The following is a 15,561-nucleotide window of genomic DNA, read 5'->3' on the forward strand; positions in this document are numbered from 1 at the left end:
CTTACAACCATTTGGATCATGGCACTGCAGTGTTGCTGAAGAGGCAGCAATATGGCAGCCTTGAGGCGGTCACAATTTCCCCACATTTCCTTCCCATGGGATTCTGTAAGTGAGCCCCCTGGAAGTCCCTTGCTTCAAAAACTGTTCCCTTATGATGCACGGTTTTGCTGAATTATAAGTAAAGAAATAGGCGCAACATATTGTCAGAATTGGAAGGGAACCTGTAGGTCATCTAGTCCAACCCCCCCAATCCAAGCAAAAGACCCTACACCATTTCTGACAAATGGAATCCAATCTCTTCTTGAAAGACCAGCGATGAAGCTCCCACAACTTTTGTATAAATGTGTTTTTATTTTCCATTTTCATTTTCGTACAGTCACATATATACTGTGCATAACCGGGGCCATATAACATTAAACAATAAACACAGCCATTCCTCTTGTCAATAATACCCCCAAAAATAGAAATCCAATGTACCTCTTCGACCCTCCATACACCCTTTCTTACGCCCCCCTCCAACTTTCCATCTTCCCTCCTTCCCCTCTACCCTACTTCCCCTCCCCCTCTACCACTCTTCTCTCCCGGTACACTCCCTCCCTTCCTTCTCACCCTCCCTCCAATCCTCTTTCCCACCCTCTCTACCCCTCTTTCTTCTATCCCTCTACTCCTCCCTTCGGTGTATTTCTACTATCTATTAATATATTCAGCTTGTCCTCTTTTTACAGTGGAATTAAAGAGCAACAGTATACAAGTGCAGTCATGTTACTTTAAAATCTAACACATACTATATATCCCCCCTCCCCCCTCCCCCCTAACACCCCAGAAGCTCCCACAACTTTTGAAGGCAATTTCTGTTCCATTGGTTGATTGTTCTCACCGTCAGAACATTCCTCCTTATTTCCAGGTTGAATCTCTCCTTGATCAGTTTCCATCCATGATTCCTACTCTGGCCTTTGGCACCCAAAGGAAAATAGTTTGACCTCCTTCCTCTCTGTGGCAGCCCCTCAAATATTGGAAGACTGCTATCAAGACTGCTTCTCTTCATTAGACTAGCCATGCCCAGTTCCTGCAACCGTTCTTCATATCTTTTAGCCTCCGGTCCCCTAATCATCTTGGTTGCTCTTCTCTGCACTTTTTCTAGAATCTCAACATCTTTTTTATAGCGTGGTGACCAAAACTGGATGCAGCACTCTAGGTGTGGTTTTACTAAGGCTTTAAAGAGGGGTATTAGTACCTCACTTGATCTTGATTGTATCCCTCTGTTAATGCAACGTAGGATTGTGTTGGCTTTTTAAGCTGCCTCCACACACTGTTATTTATTTAATGGTTATCCGCTAAGACTCCAAGATCCCTCTCACACTTACTGCTATTAAGCCTGGTTTCACCCAATCTATATGTGTACTTTCGGTTTTTCTTGCCTAAGTGTAAAACTTTACTTTTCTCTAAAGAGTTTTAGTAGTGTATGGATACCCAAAGTTATGGAGCAAGAAGAAATTGAAGTTAACTTTAAACTGATAAGAACACTTGATCTTAGCCAAAAAGCTGAGAAGTGTATATAAGTGTATATAAAGACCCCCAGGTGCAAAGGATCATAATTCAGTAACTCTGTGCGGCTTGCAGACACTAATCCTGCTACTACAATCCAGAAACTATGCCTCAAACCAGCTTTAATGAGCATTTAATTTGTTAGCTAAGAGTGTTTTGTATAGTGATAGATGTAGTTAGCCATATATATTAACTTTTATGTTCCACTGCATTTGTTTAATGGTTTTAAATTTCCTCTAGATTTTTTTAGATTTGTATGCTCTGTCTCTCTCTCTCCCTCTCCCTCCCTCCCTCCCTCTCTCTCTCTCTCTCTCTCTCACACACACACACACACACACACACACGCACCAGTGGTAGAATTCTTTTTTTTTTACTACCGCATTCTGTGGGCGTGGCTTGGTGGGCATGGCAGGGGAAGGATACTCCAAAATCTCAATTTCCTCCCAATCAGCTGGGACTCGGGAGGCAGAGAATAGATGGGGGCGGGGCCAGCCAGAGGTGGTATTTACCGGTTCTCCGAACTACTCAAAATTTCCGCTACCGATTCTCCAGAACTGTTCAGAACCTACTGAATACCATCTCTGACACTGATCAAACTTTCCTCTTCAGGCATAGGGGGGGGAGGTTGTTCTTGAACATTATGCTTGCCACATGCCTGCCAACCACATTTAACGCACCGTTCAATTTCCTAACTAATACATATATTAGTTTTATAAAATGTATTTTTATGCTTTTTAACCTTGCGTGACTTTTGCTTTTATTAAAGTTTTAGCTTTTTAAAAAAAAAGTTATTCATTGTTTGCATCCTATTTTCCTTGTGCTGGTCTATGATCATAATAAAGTTTTGATTGGAATTAAGTTTAGCATCACTTTCTCCATTACATTTTAAGGCATTGACATGGAGATGAGTGCACAAAGCTAATTACTAGTTCTTCTCTAAACAGGAAATTTCCAAACAGACTGGACTTCTAGTAACTTCCTGGACATTCTCATATAGTTTTCATGGTGAGAAAACAGAAGTGTGCTTTCTTCTGAACTTGTGTTTTCCCAACACAGTCTAGAATTCTGTTTTTTTTTTTTCTGGTGATCTCTCTTCCATGTATTAACCTGCTTAGGTTTTTTAAAACAGCCAAAGTAGACAAAATCCTAACTAACTGGGCTCTCTACATAGCAGGCAAAATTTGGGCATATATTCAGATTATCCTGTCCCCACAGGAAAATTGTACGATATCTCCACTGCGAGCAGAAAAAACTGCAATGGGTTTCAGCAAAGGTTTTTTTTTTTCCCCTACTCTGATGTAGCCACTAATGGAAAAATATATTTTCAAATCTATTGTTTTGCACTTGTTTCTGCTTAACGTAAAGTGTGAAATCAGCACGATAGCTCTCTTGGAATTTGCAGACAAAAGTAAATTTATAAGAACAGTAGAAAGGATTCTTGTAAATTGATTCACATATGCATGTAGCTTACTAGTAACTTTTGTGTGTGATAAAACAGGCCTTCCTTGTAAGCAGAAAGAAAAATAATTTTTGGGCTGCTTATTTGCTTAGCTAAATCACACTGGTAGCTGCAACTGTGTGGAAGTAACATCACAGTTCTAATATCAATTAAAGCAAATAGAAGGGACAATCACAGAACAATTGATTTTAAAACCCACTCAGGGAGTGCTCTAAAGACCAGTGGGTGCCATAAAGGAATATGGAGCGGTATATAAGTCTAAGTACTATTGCTATTGCTAGTGCTATTGAAAAACTATTGTTATTCCCCTGCAAAGATGCATCAGACTAGCTTTCATGAATGCACAAACTTGTGTGCTTGTTTGTTTGCAAGTTGTCCTGCAATCTGAAAACAACTGTATGAAGCACTCCCCTCTCCAGATTAAAATATTCTTTACTCTTAATATTAAAAAGAGGTAGGATAGAATATTTTCCCAAAGGAGAAACATGTTCTTAAAGGCAGAAAGCAGCCCCAGCCTTCCTGCCTTAGGAAAGCAGCCTCAAACATTCATTCAGAAAGACTTGGCCAATCTATTCATAAACAAAATGCCTCCAGCCACAAGCTCCCACAGAAGGCTGGAGCTGATGGGATTAAGAATTTATATTCCCCCACCCAAGTTCTAAGGACAGGACAGGATTTTTAGGACATGATAAGATTTACTCACCACCATTGGAATAGCAAAAGACACAAGGCTCACTACATTGCACAACCCCCCTGGAGCATCTCAATTACCAAACCTCACAAGCCTATTTTTGCCCTCCCGGAGGCTCAATAGAAGACTCTGGAGCCTGGAAAGGGTGAAAACGCCCCCCACCCCATGCTGCAGGAGCCAAGTAGGCCACACCCACCCAGGGACTTGGCACCGAACTGGTTGCTAACATTTGAGAATCCCACCACTGACCTTATCCCATCTCAGAACTATGTAGATAAGAGAAATAATATTATTAAGTTGATCAGTATAAAAAATGTGTATGTTATGGCAATAGCAACAGCACTTAGATTTATATACCGCTTCATAATACTTTAGGCTTTCTCTCTAAACAGTTTACAGAGTCAGTGTGATGCGCCCCCCCCCCCCAGCAATCTGGCTCCTTATTTTACCAACCTCAGAAAGATGAAGGCTGAGTCAACCTTGAACCAGTCAGATTCGAACTGCTGGCAGCCTGCAATCAGTAGAAGTAGCCTGCAGTATTGCCCTCTAACCCCTGCCCCACCACGTTTATAAGGTTGACATGATGAGGCCACCACATAGATTATTCTTATGTGATTTCATTAACTAAATATATATGAAGGAAGTCAAATAAAACTAGAAACTACATTAAATATGAAAGGATCATATGGGTCAAGTTATTGTCAAGTCCATGTATGATATTCTAAGGAAGGAAACATGGCAAAATCTATTGGCCAGGATCTGGAACTCATTGATTCATTAGACATCATGCATTGTATCAACTTTTTTGGTCATATCCAGTCAATTTAATGTTACCTAGGTCTTCAATTTTCACTGTATTGTGTAACAAATTTGGTTTATGCTTCTTGGTAGCTTGCTTTACAAATAACTTCATTCAAGATATGATTTGAATTGTATGATTCTCTGGGATCTCATAAAAAAACAAATATATACCGTAAAATGCTTACCCCTATAGGGTGATTTCATTAATGTCTAAGGGGAGGAAATAAAAAATATATATTTGTGATAAAAAAATGTTTATCGCTAATATCAAAATGGCTCTCAGATTTTCATATTGCTTGATTTGGTTAAGTAGCAGAAATAATTTGCAGTTCATGGCTAAGACTTAAAGGTTCAAAGGAGATAAGTATTTTTGTGGTATGACATCCGCTCTGAATGGCTCTTTTTTTAATTATCCCAAGAAGCAGTTTAAAAGCGTTTTAAGAAATCCTGATGTGTCTAATTCCTGTGTCCAATCAAACCAGACAGCACTGGAGATTTTATGCCTTTAAAGTAAAAGAACACACTGTGTGATCATGGACATGAAAAACAAAACAGACTCTTAAGGCAGAGCTCTGAAAAATCAGATTACTGCAAGATGTTGGGGGATACATGAATACACAATTCAGGAAATTCAGCTGTATGCCTCTTTCAATAACTGCTAGGTCCATTTTTATATTTTATGTGCTTGTAAATATTAGCTGTGCTTACTCATTAGGTAGAGGGAAGGGATCCACACTGAAAAACATCACTTTTTTTTTAATTTCCTGACTTTGGTGATATTAAATGTTCAACTTTTATATTTCAGCTACACCATGTTCCCTTGCAGTAATTTGGAATTTAAAAGCAGCTGGAAAAGGGCGTATCAAACATCTTTAGAGACATTCTACGTATTTGTGTAAGGTCTGGGCCGGTGAATTTACTCAGTCATGTCTGAGTAATCAATAAAGTCAGGATATACATTAATCAGAGAAAAAAACAAGACTTTGGCTTGATGTAACATAATGCTTGATTTCTTCTACTCCTCCTTTTTCCAATCTACCTTTCCTGGTGTTTTCCACCCATGAACAAATATTAGATCTGCGAAAGTGATTAATGTGTCTGTCTGTCCATCTACAGAGATGCAGCTGTAGCAATGAACACAAAGAACAACTTCACGACAAAGCATGTTTTGAATGACACCGGGACATTTTCTGATATCAGGCACAGACTTTCTATTTGCTGTGGATTTTGAATAAATTAGAAGCCGAGCAAGACATTTTATCCAATAAGGCAACTTATGTTCCATTGGTTGATTGTTCTCACTGTTGGAAATTTTCTCTTTATTTCCAGATTGAATCTCTCCTTGATCAAATTCCATCTATTATTCCTTGCCTGGCCATTCAGGTGCTTTGGAAAATAGCTTGAGCCCCCTCCTCTGTTTGTTTTCCCCTCCTTTCGAATTGTAAGCCGCCCTGAGTCCCCCCAGGGAAAAGGGCGGCATATAAATAAACTACTCCAAACTCCAAACTCCTCTCTGTGGCAGCCCCTCAAATATTGGAACACTGCTATCATGTCTCCCCTGGTCCTTCTCTTCACTAGACTAGCCATGCCCAATTCCTGCAATCGTTCGTCATATGTTTTAATCTCTAGTCCCTGAATTATCCTGGTTGCTCTTCTCTGCACTTTTTCTAGAGTCTCAACATCTTTTTTTTATAGTATGGTGACCAAAACAGGATGCAATATTTTAGGTGTGGTCTTACAAAGGCTTTATAGAGTGGTGTTAGTACTGGTTCCACCACAAAATCGCGGAGGACAAAATCGCGCTCGACGAAAGCGCGCATTTGACGTCATCACAGCGCGACGAAAACATCGCGCTGTGATCGAAAAATGTAAAAATAAAGCTAAAACCTTACCCTAACCCCCCCAAACCTAACCCTAAACCTAACCCTAAACCTAACCCTAAACCTAACCCTTAACCTAACCCTAAATCTAACCCTAAACCTAACCGTTAACCTAACCCTAAATCTAACCCTAAACCTAACCGTTAACGTAACGCTAAACCTAACGCTAACCCTTAACCTAACGCTAAACGTAACCCTAACACTCTAAACCTAACCCTAACCCTTAACCTAACCCTAACCCTAACCCTAAACCTAACCCTTACCTTTATGTGAATCGGCTTGCTTTAATTTTAATTTTATTTCAATTTTTAAATTTTTTCGTCACGCTGTGATGACGTCACATGCACGCTTTCGTCGAGCGCGATTTTGTCCTCCACGGTTTTGACGGGTCACGGTTAGTACTTCACTTGATCTTGATTGTATCCCTTTGTTAATGCAATTTAGGATTGCATTGGCTTTTTTAGCTGCCGCCACACGCCATTGGCTCATATTTAACTGGTTGTCCACTAAGACTCCAAGATCCCTCTCCCAGTTACTGCTATTAAGAAGTCTAATTTCACCCACTGTATATGGGCATTTTTGGTTTTGCTTGCCTAAGTGTAAGGCTTTACTTTTCTCTACATTGAATTTCATTTTGTTAGATAGGGCCCAGTGTTCAAGTCTTTGGAGATCCATCTGGATCTTCAGCCTAACTTCTAGAGTGTTAGCTATTCCTGCCAGCTTAGTATCATCTGCAAATTTGATAAGTTCCCCTTCTATTCCCTCATCTAAGTTGTTTATGAAGATTTTGAAGAGTACTGGCCCTAAGACAGAACCTTGTGGCACCCCACTGCTTACTTCCCTCCATGTAGGTCAAAGAACACATATTAAATAAAGTTCCGATGGACATTATTTTTGTTTTGATCCTTGGGGCAAGGTAAGACAGTGCCATTTCTTTGAACCTATCACCTTCTCTTCCTTGATAGCATCAACCCCAAGGTGTTGTTGACAAGTGCTACTAATGATAAACAGAAGGGGACCATCCTGTTCTTCCAATCCTATGTTTTTTGTTTTGGTTTAGGAAACTTGTATCCAGTTCCCGTACCTAGAGGCTTCAGGGAAGAATAAATGGCCTTCTGTCTTCCTTTTGACGTGCCTGGAAAAAAACCAGCTTCTTAAAAGAAACCTATTGGAAAGGACAAGGAGGTTTATCTGATCTTAGTTTACTTTGAATGATGTAAGGAATAAAAAGATCCTTACACAAATACTAAATAAGGGTAGATCTTCTGACTTCTGAGCTCAAGCAGATATTTATCAGACCAAGGCTGTCCTTTTTTTAAAAAAAAGAAACCTCATGACCAGTCTTTTCACGGGAAATCAAAGTTGTTAAGGTGTTGGTTTAGGACAGGGGTCGGCAACCTTAAACACTCAAAGAGCCACAAAGGTCCTAAACGGAAGGCCCCCGTTCAATTTTGGAGCTGACTGGAAGTCTGATTCCCCCACCATAGAGTCTCTTCCTAGTGTGGCATCCTTTTTCCTCTATCTGTCCTAATCGAAAGCCCAATCAATTGTGGAGCCGACCAGTGATAGGGAGCCACAGCAGAGGGATGAGAGAGCCACATGCGGCTCCAGAGCCGTGGATTGCTGGTTTAGGACTAGGTAGACTGAGACTCAAATTTACTCTTCACCTTGGAAGTTCACTGAGTGATTTTTGGACCACTCATTATCTCTCAACTCATTTACCTCATCATGATTGATGGGGAGAGAAAAAATGGAGGACGGCTACCTGTGGAAATCTGAGGGGAGGCCGGATATAATTATAGCAAATAAATAAGAAGTCGTTAAAATACAATGTAGAATTATTTCATTGAGATCAACAAATTTACTGGCTTTCTTGCTAACTTTTTCTTTTAACCCCATCACATTCTTTCTAAAATAAGTGTGTTATGTTTATATTTGCTGGAGGTGAAAAAAGTTAAACATAATAACCGCTTCCATCCATTGTTTCTTGTCTTGTCTTTTGGTGCTTTGGAAAATAAGTTGACCCCCCCCCCCCTCTCTTTTTCGTGGCAGCCTCTCAAATACTGGAATGCTGCTATCATGTATCCCCTAGTCCTGCTTTTTTCTAGACTGGCCATACCCAAATTTGCAACCGTTCTTCATATGTTTTAGTCTCAAGGTCCCTAATCAATTTTGCTGATAGGTATAATATGAGGAAATACAATATGATCAGGGGATGCTTTACATGATGGTAAAAGAATTTTAAGTATATTGTTATTCCTCAACTTTTATCAGAACGTGTTTGGGTCAGGTATTCTACCAGTTTCTAAGCTTCTATTGTGGTTATATAGAAACTTATAAAACTAATAAAAGTTATATAGAAACTTATAAAAGTTTACACATGCTGTGCTCATTATATTTATTTCACTAATGAAAGTCAATGTTAAAATAATATCTGGGACTCTTGCTAACCTATTCCAGAAGTAGTAATATATTCACTAATTACATTATCATGCAGGATTTATTCACCATAGGTAAGCAGGTGAATAATGTGAGGTTATTAATACGTTTTGCAGCTTAAATAACATTTAAGGCAAATCTTGTTAATATCATTTCACCGGATACAGAGAAGGCGTTTGATAAAATCTATTGGCAATGTCTATGATGTATTCTCTATCTATTTTCTCTTCAGAAACGTTTTAAAGGAGCACAATTTTATTCTTCTCCAAAAAGACAAGAAGGAGAAAATGGGACTTGATCCAAAAACCCTATTTACTGAATCTACAGTATATTTATGGTCAAAATGATTGGGATCTAACCGCAGCATTTATGCCATGATGTCACACTGCACACATGTCATCCCTTTGATGTCCCTGAGGTTTGCTGCATATCCTGCTAGATTGTCTTCTCCCCACTTTCATTTGTGTTTGAATCTTTAGCCTCAGCATTAGGAAAGTAATCAATTTGTAGATGACATGTTTGGCATTCCTTGATAAACCTGGATCTTCTACATTAATTATATTAATTGAAAGGTTTGGAGGCCTCGTTAACCTCTAATGTTAATTGTATTGTTTGTGTCTATGCCAGTGATGGCTAACCTCTGAGTGCCAATAGTACGTACGTGCGCCCGAACCCCCCAAAATGCAATGCACGTGGGGAGGGCTCCAAGTGTTCTGCCTCATGTGCATTGGTGTGCATCGCCCCTCATGCACCCTACCCCATGCCCCCCATGCCCCACACAAACATGCGTGGCAGAGACCCGATGACCAGCTGGCTAATGGGAGGCGCGTGCGCATGTGCAGTGGAGCTGAACTAGGGTGGCGGCTCGCATGCCCACAGAGGGCACTGCATGCCACCTGTAGCACACTTGCTATAGGTTCGCCATCACGAGTCTATGCCATCCTTCACCCTCAGGCTGAGGATATATGAGCTTGCTTTATGAAAATTTCTGTCTTACTACTCATCTTCTTAATGCCAAGAAGCTTGTTGTGACCTAAACCCAAACCCAGTTTCCATGCCTTTAAATCTGTGTAGCAAAAATCCATCTGTGCTCATATTTACAAAGCATATCATGTATTCTGCTACTTACCAGACAGAAAACACAGGTCTACAATTAGGATGCTAATGGCTGGAAAACTAGCAGGATGCTCTGGCTAAGAAACTGGTAAGAAATTTATTTATTATAATAAATGAAAAAATAAACTCACTTTTGAGTAGCCAGTCTATTTGGAATCTCGTTTGGTCATGAGTTCACTTGATGCCTGTTAAATGAAATACAGACTCTCAATTTCTCCATCTACAGGAGGGTGAAAAATAACACCGGCAGGATTGTTATAAAGATTAAATTTGTTGAGCATTATTGGAGGTGTTATTTTTTCTCAAATATGTTAGGAGGGCAGAAGAGAGATTAAGGTAAGAATATGTGGGAAGTTATCACCCAGCCCTCTCCCAGAAAAAATGAAATATCCTAGGAAATATTGAAAAGGCAGAATATTTCTCTGGATGTGAAAAGAAAGAAACAGTTTTAAAAGACAGAATAGTTGCCTGTAGCTTTCTGCCCATCCCCAGTTAATGGGCCATTGAGATGGCCAGGCTAGCCCACTTTACATAATAAAGACTTCACCAGCAGCTACAGAAAGGCATGATAATATACTCAACTGACCACAAGGCATCTGAGAACTCATCACAGCCTAGAGAGTAGCCCCGTGCATGGAACCATGGGAGTCTGACAACCAATCAGAATACATTTCTTACACAGGAACAGGAAACAGAGAGGTGGGAGTAAACAGGGTATAAAAAGCCTAGCAAGCCCCTCCTTCAGCCCTTCTCTCCTTCTCCACCAACATTGAAGCATGTGATCACCTTTTCAGTTCAGGGCTCAAACCATGTGGCCCTGTCCAACAATAAACCATCTTTCCAAGCAGCCTCCATGTTTCCAGTGTTTTCTTCCCCACTTGGAGCTGAACCCAGAAAGACATTTCTTTCAACAAATATAAATTCAAACATTTTCTTGGAGGATATTTTGAACCCATCCGTATTAAAACAAAACAAAACAGGAAAGTAAGACTAGGGTCTTTTCCAAATGGCAGCCTTAAGCTCCTTGTCTGTAGCACGGAAATTGGTTGGAAATGAAGCTGGCTTCATACAAGATTGCTGTCTTCTTTGAAATGCGTTCTTCAACTTTGGATGCAATGCTGACCAGGACTTCTGTCCAGATGGCACTTACCACAGGCTTTTGATTTGTGAATCCTTCCACTTGCTACTTGTCAAGAAAGCAAGCACCAATCACTCTTCTGGCCATGGATGGGTCTTTGAGGTCACAAGTTTCCATGGACAGATTTTTGTGTGAAGCCTACTTTGTGATACCTCCTCAACTTGATATCTTTCTGTCTTCCACATCTACCCATAGCCTAGTGGAAGGGGGGAAAAACATTTCGGAGAAGAAAATTATATTAAGCAGATTCTTTAACTGACACACAGATTAGACAAATGTGAGTTTTTCAAAGCAGATGTCAATCTAAGAACCAGGTTTTTCTTATATAAAAATGATGCGGAGATCAGAATGTTCTAGTGAAATCTGCAAGCTGGGTACTAAAAATTGTGGAGATCCTGAAAAAGATTTAGATGAATAATGCTTCACTCTTCGCAGTGTAATATTTTGGCTGCCCCTTTTCATTATTTCTGCCCATTTCTTATATATGAAGGGGTTCCGTTTCATAATCACTGTAGCAAATATTGTACAGAAATATTCATTTGTCCCAGTATCTTTTAAAAGTGGCATTGCAACTATTGAAGTTGTTTCAGATTGTGTACATTTCAAAATATCGTTGATCATTTCATTGAACTACTTTGGCCCCAGACAAACAAAAACAAGCTTTAAAAAAAATCAGACAAACGAAGAATATTTGAGGTTGTACTGAATTTTAGGACATCCTTAAACCTTCAGCTTTGAAAAAAAAGAGGTGAACGAGAACCTGTTTCCTTTCCTTAAACCAGTGGTGGGTTTCAAACTTTTTAGAACCTCTTCTGTAGGTGTGGCCTGCTTTATGGGAGTGGCTTGCCGGCCATGTGACACGGTGGGAGTATTCCTCCTCCAGTCATGTTGGCTCAGCACCCCTAACCCTTTAGAAAAAAAACCCTCAGGGGTGTTCAAACTTGACAGCTTTAAGACTTGTGGACTTCAACTCCCAGAATTCCTCCTCCAGTCATGTTGGCTCAGGAACTCTGGCATTGAAGTGTGCAAGTCTTAAAGCTGTCAAGTTACAAGACCCTTGCACCCCTAACCCTTTAGGAAAAAAACCCAGGGGTGTTCAAACTTGACAGCTTTAAGACTTGTGGACTTCAACTCCCAGAATTCCTCCTCCAGTCATGTTGGCTCAGGAACTCTGGCATTGAAGTGTGCAAGTCTTAAAGCTGTCAAGTTACAAGACCCTTGCACCCCTAACCCTTTAGGAAAAAAAACCCAGGGGTGTTCAAACTTGACAGCTTTAAGACTTGTGGACTTCAACTCCCAGAATTCCTCCTCTCACTCTTCATCTTGATGATGTTCGGACAGGCAGGGGGAGGGAGCTCTGCCCACCTACTCACTTGCCCACCCACCCGGCTTTCCCTCCCGCTGCCCACGGTGAGTTGTCCCCATGGCCAATTGGCCATCTTGAGTTGTCCTGCGGTGACTTGGCAGTGGCAAGCTGGCTGCAGTGACCCGGCTATGACGAGTTGTCCATAAGGAGCCGACGTGGCGCAGTGGTTAGAGTGCAGTACTGCAGGCCACTTCAGCTGACTGCTATCTGCAGTTCAGCAGTTCAAATCTCACCGGCTCAAGGTTGACTCAGCCTTCCATCCTTCCGAGGTGGGTGAAATGAGGACCCAGACTGTGGGGGCGATATGCTGACTCTGTAAACCGCTTAGAGAAGGCTGAAAGCCCTATGAAGCGGTATATAAGTCTAACTGCTATTTAATAGCAATAGCAATAGCAATAGCAGTGGACTTATATACCGCTTCATAGGCCTTTCAGGCCTCTCTAAGCGGTTTACAGAGAGTCAGCATATTGCCCCCAACAATCTGGGTCCTCATTTTACCCACCTCGGAAGGATGGAAGGCTGAGTCAACCCTGAGCCGGTGAGATTTGAACCGCTGACCTGCTGATCTAGCAGTAGCCTGCAGTGCTGCATTTAACCACTGCGCCACCTTGGCTCTATTGCTATTGCTATTCTGAGGTTCAATGGTTTCTAGGTCAATGGATTTATGAACACATTCTCACTTCAGACCATGTAATTAGCACAAGACTTTATTTCCCTTGTTCTTCACAAAATATCCATCATTAATTGCTCTCCAAATGTTCATTGTTAACAGCTACTTTTGCTGCTCTTCTTGTTTGAAACTTAGGAAGCAAAAATCCATGGGTGGTTCTGCAAATCACTCAACGGTTCTGGTACTACCTTCTGTCCACTCCTGGTGCATTGTTGAACCACGTTATAATAAGTGCCTTCAAAATTAAAGCTTCAGTTGTCAGCAGATGTTTTTAGTAAGATATCAGGAAGTCATAGAAATGAAATTGCTCTAGAATCCAAATGGAGGCATTATTAGCCATTAATAGTCTTTTTCTTCATTAGGCATGATGTCATATAATTTGATGCAAGATTGCTTTGTTAGCTACAATATCTTTGTTTCCTGTGGAGTTGGAGTCCATATTGCAGTCCATATTTCCACAGCTCAATCCGCCAAGGTGGCTTCCTCCCTATCACTGTAAGAAATGTAACACAAATATACCAAGCATAAAGCATGTTAAAGTTAATGTTTCATCACATAATGTTGCATTGTGGAGTCCTTGGTGGTCTCTGAGCTTGGTTATTTGCTTGCAGATGTTTCATTACCCAACCATGTTGTATTCTCATTTGTATTCTAATTATCCAACTAAGTTGTATCCTCAGAAAATCTATTTGGTTCTGAAAACAAATTAACCAACCAGGCATAACCTGACTTCCATTATCTTTGGATGCTCAGTGGATCATAAGGATAAATCTTGCTCGTGCTTGCTTCATTTACCATAGAACATGGTTTTTTTTCCCCAATCTATTCAGTTCATTTCTAATATCATAGAAAATATTTTACTGGAAAAATGGTTGAAACATATGGATAAGTGAGAGGGGCACTCATCACCAGTTAGAATCCTGGTGTTCTTGCATTTTATGGTCCCATTTCCTAAGATCTATGGAATTTCCAAATATCTAGCTCATTCTATTTCCAAGATTTGGAAGGGAAAAACAATTAGTTTTTAGATGCCTTTTTTGCTATTTGGGATTCATAAAACTGTCTTATTTCCACAGGAATGGCAGCCTGTTTCCGGAGGAGGAGGAGGAGGAGGAGGAGGAGGAGGAGGAGGAGGAGGAGGAGGAGGAGGAGGAGGAGGAGGAGGAAGAATCTGCCAATCACAGAGGTATCTTTTTGTCTTATAAATTTGGCTCTTTGGAAACTATTGAGGTAAGTATCTTGAAATCATGGAATCCTGTATGAGTATCTTGAAATCATGGAATCCTGTATGAGTATCTTGAAATCATGGAATCCTGTATGAGCATCTTGAAATCATGGAATCCTGTATGAGTATCTTGAAATCCTGGAATCCTGTATGACCTACTATATCTACAACTGAATTGTCCTATTGTGGCCCCATTGATAAATCTGTATTGAGGAGAAGGCAATCACTATTGGATCTCGTGTGTCCTACAGGACTTAGAGCCGTGACGGTGAACCTATGGCATGCGTGCCACAGGTGGCACGTGGAGCCATTTGCGGGGCATGTGAGACGTTGCCCTGTCAGCTCCAGCACGTATGTGCGCGCTGGCCAGTTGTCTTCTGCCTTCATTTTCAGCCAATATTCACCCTCGAAAGACTTTCCTGAAGCCTCCGGAGGGCGAAAAACAACCCAACGCATACACCGGAAGTTTGGGGACGGACTTCCGGTTTGCACGTTGGGCTGTTTTTCTCCCTCCGGAGGCTTCAGAAAAACCTCCAGAAGCCTCCGGAAGGCAAAAAACAGCCCTAGGGGCAAACCAGAAGTCAATTCCTGAAGTTCTGGGTTGCCGTAGGGCCATTTTTCACCCTCTGGAGGCTTCAGGGGGGGGTCCCTGAAGCCTCCGAAGGGCAAAAAATGGCACTACGGGCAAACCGGAAGTCCGTTTCTGAATTTCCGGGTTGCCTGTAGGGCCATTTTTCACCCTCCTGAAGCTTCCAGAGGGGCTTGGGGGGGCAGGGGAGGCCATTATTGCCCTCCCCAGGCTCCTAGAAAGCCTCTGGAGCCCAGGGAGGATGCAAAATGGGTCCATCGTGCACCATAAGCGGGGGGAAGGCAGGGGTTGGGTCTACATGCCTGGGGGTCACATATGCGTGTGTGGGGTAGTCGCACACATGGAATTATGGATGTATGACCCCCCTGCACTCCCCCCACTTTAGACACGCGAAGGGAAAAAGGTTAGCCATCACTGACTTAGAGGGCTCTTGGTGTCCCAGTGAATCATCACTTAAGTCTGACTCAGCTGTGTGCTGCAGTTGCCAAAAAAAAGCCAATGAAATCCTCGAGTGCATCAACACAGGGATAGCATCAAGATCAAGGGAAGTGATAGCGCCACTTTATGATGCCTTGGTAAGCCCACACTTGGAATACTGCATCCAGTTCTGGTCACACAACCATAGAAAAAAAGATGTTGAGA

Source organism: Thamnophis elegans, chromosome 9, assembly GCF_009769535.1.
Source record: "Thamnophis elegans isolate rThaEle1 chromosome 9, rThaEle1.pri, whole genome shotgun sequence".
NCBI classification, from domain to species: domain Eukaryota; kingdom Metazoa; phylum Chordata; class Lepidosauria; order Squamata; family Colubridae; genus Thamnophis; species Thamnophis elegans.